At 36.2% G+C, this 3471-nt stretch overlaps 1 pseudogene; it reads right to left on the reverse strand.

Moving 5' to 3' along the window:
* Positions 1–1497: 1497 nt before the first annotated feature.
* On the reverse strand, positions 1498–2595 carry LOC111386354 (annotated as a pseudogene).
* Between the last annotated feature and the right edge of the window lie 876 nt (positions 2596–3471).

Below are 3471 nucleotides of genomic sequence, written 5' to 3' on the forward strand. Positions count from 1 at the left end.
AAGTAGTTGATATATTAAGTGAAGAAAATTAAATAATGGTATATTAGTAAAGGAACAAAACAGAATATTTTAAATTAGGAAACATGCCTATATATTTGGAACAATACAAAAAGGAAATCCAGCCTATATAATTGGGACGAAAGGAGTATTTAGAAAATATAAACTATTAGAATTTGTTATTTTCAACTTATTTTAATTTCATGCACTAGGATGACAATTGACAGACTTACATAAATTCTTACTTCCAAGGTATGTGCTGTTTATTTATTTAATGATCTTAGAATATTTAGAGAATACTAAAAATAGGAAGACGTATGCTCACACCAAAGTGCACTTAAGCTTGTAAATCTTGACCTTGCTATTCTTCCATGTCTCGTGCCTTTTTATGGCTTTACTAAAAATCACACCAAATGATAATGATGTGTATGATAAAGGTAAAAAATGCTGAACAAAGCTTAGATATTCAAGTAAACCTAAGTAATTCCTCATTTTGGGATGTAAATCTATTAAATAAATATGTTTCACGGTAAATAACTTGAGCATTTAAATGATGTGCACATAATGGTCTTAGGTTCAATTTTTGTAGTTACCTATCCTTAAAAATTTGTGCACTAAATCCATAATGTGGAAGGAAATGTTGAAATTTTTTTCTAAGTAAGCTTCAATTTTTTTGTGGTACTTACAGGCAACTGATCAACTAGCTGATTCTCTAACAAAACCATTGACTCGTAAGATCTTTTATCACAAATCTAAGATCGGCATCCTTACGGAAGCCCAATCTTGCAGTTGCATGACATGAACCTAATTGTAGTTCCTAATTTATAGCTCGCTTGATGTAGATTGTTTGAGATGTGATTCCTTTTTTTTTCTTTCTTTTTTTAAATGTGTGATGAAAGTAAGAAAGAGTTAGGAGTTCTAGTGAAAAATTATTTTATTGGGGACATATAATATTGAAATGAGCTTAGAAAAAATAATTTTAAAGAATATGTTCCAAAAAAGGGAACACTGCTTAAAATCTTCCATCACTTATTACTTCTTTAAAGTTTTCATTTCTCTTACTGTGCAATTATATATAGCATATGGTCGTAGAGTAATATGCCCCTGTTTTGTTTAACTAAAAAGTGACTTTAAATTGAAATCAAAATGAACAATAAATTTTAATCACACATGCTATAACTTTTCAAGCACATATTTCATTAACTTTTATCAAAATCTACTAAATTTTTTATTTTTATCTAAAAAAATGTTGAACCCCAACCTTGAGGGCCCCACCGCGCCGCCCCTAGAACTTTGTGAGCGAGGTAAATCACAGGATGTGCCCCATCAGGCCAGGGAATAAGAGCTGTCTGTACACTGTACCTACAAGGAGTCCAATTTCATGTTTCAGGAATCGAACCCCCACACTGCAAAATTTTTTTTATTTATTATTTATTTTTTATCTAAACATACCAGGCTATATTTTTATATTGCACATCAACATATAAATGAAAAGCGCAATATTCCCATACAATACAAAATTTATAGGCTGGACATCGGTTACACAAAATCAACATAATTATTGAATTGCACGCGGCCATGTGCTCCACTAAATCTCTACCCAGAGAACCCAATTACAACAGATTAAAAGACATAAACCAAACCCTCAAGTTAAATCATAATAAAAACCACAAATTTCCATTTATTTTTCTCTTTTCTTGTTTGCTAGGCACAGACGATTATATTTAGAGAGGTGGACATACAAAACCAGGAGGAGGGGTAAGACCACAGGACGCAAGAACTTGAAGTGCAAGAGGAAGGAATATGTTAAGGTTAAGAAGTTTAAGTCTTATTGTTGTGCACAGACAAATTGCTGCTTCTAGTTCCAACAATCCTTGAAGAACTGGGCAGCATATGTTTTCCACAGGATCCCCTATCCCAACATGCACTAAACCTCCAAGAACATCAAGACAGAGACCAAGTTTTAGTGCGTTTATTGGACAAGTAGCAGCCGGAGGCGGGCTAATTCCAGGCACGCCTCCTCCGGGAGGCCCTCCACCTCCACCTGAAGGAGGTGGCGTATAGGGTGGGTATCCAGAAGAAGGCGGAGGCCTTGTTATCGGGGGTGATATTCCGGGAGGGTTTCTTATAGGAGGAATGATGCCGGGAGGATTTATTATAGGGGGGATGATGCCAGGAGGGTTTGTTATGGGGGGATAATTCCCGGAGGGTTCGTAATCGGCGGTGTTATAACAGGCGGATTGTTTATAGGAGGCAACACTTTTGGTGGTGCTCCACCGTGGTGAGGAGGGGGTTTGGTAAAGGGTGGATGTGGGCGAGGAGTTTTTGGAGGTAACGGTCTAGGAACTGAAGGGGGACGTCGTGGAGGTCGAGGAGTCGAAGGAGGCTGCGGTCGGGGGTTTGACGGCGGATGTGGCCGTGTTTTTGGCGGGCTAGGACGATGGTACGGTGGATAAGAAGGTGGACAATTTCCCCAAGCATATGCTGGTGGCAATGCAATAAACATGCAAATCATGCATGTCAACAAAATTGCATAAACCATAGAACCCATGGTTTTTTAGGGTTCTCAATTGAATTCCAATATTCTTCTGGAATTTCTGATTAGGATGTGAGATTTTATAGCTGAAATCTATGAACAACCCGTGAAGGTTGGATAGAAATGGAAATTAAAATTATTTGATAAGGACAATGTGTATATACTTAAAAAGTCATAAACTGGGAAATTGAAGTGTGAGATTTTTGTAACGGTGTTGGTACTTTGAATACTTCAAGAATAATCCGTGACTGGAATTCAATCCGTGAAGGGGTTTTTGATTTCAGAAGAGGTTCAGTTTGCACAGAGTTTCTGGGTTTCTATATGCAACATTATTGTCCTCTCTTCGTTTTATTTTATTAATATTATTATTTTTTAATTTGGTGGAAAATGATATATGTAAAGGCAATTTATAGTCCCAAAGAAAATGAGTGTTACAGAAATATCTTTTCAAACATATAGAATTTGATTGTCGAAAAATGCTATGAAATAAAATATTTTTTTCTCTCTTTTATTCTTTAAGTTCTACACTACATGGTTAGGTTTCAAGAAAATACAATAAGATTTTTTTTAGCTATTTTTGTATCGGTAGATGTAGTGATATTTTTGTTAATTTTTACATTTTGTCTTCATATTGTGCTGGCGGAAGTAGGAGAAAGGAATACTGTATAGGGTTTGCAGGGTTCGTTCTACTAAGAAAACATGTGACCTTTTTGTTTTAGTTTCAAAACATATTTTTCTAAAAGTTGAACTCCAATTTTGAGGGCCCCACCTCCTCGTCCCTGAAGCATCGTGAGGGAGGTAAATAGCGGGATGTACCCCAACAGACCAGGAAACAAGAGTTTGCCCGTATATTGATGCTCACAAGAAGTTTAATTCTATATCTCAGAAATCGAACATTCACACTGCATCTGCCAGCAAGGCTGAGACTGTCTCACTCT

This window comes from Olea europaea, unplaced genomic scaffold, assembly GCF_002742605.1.
Source record: "Olea europaea var. sylvestris unplaced genomic scaffold, O_europaea_v1 scaffold3520, whole genome shotgun sequence".
Classification (NCBI taxonomy): Eukaryota; Viridiplantae; Streptophyta; class Magnoliopsida; order Lamiales; family Oleaceae; genus Olea; species Olea europaea.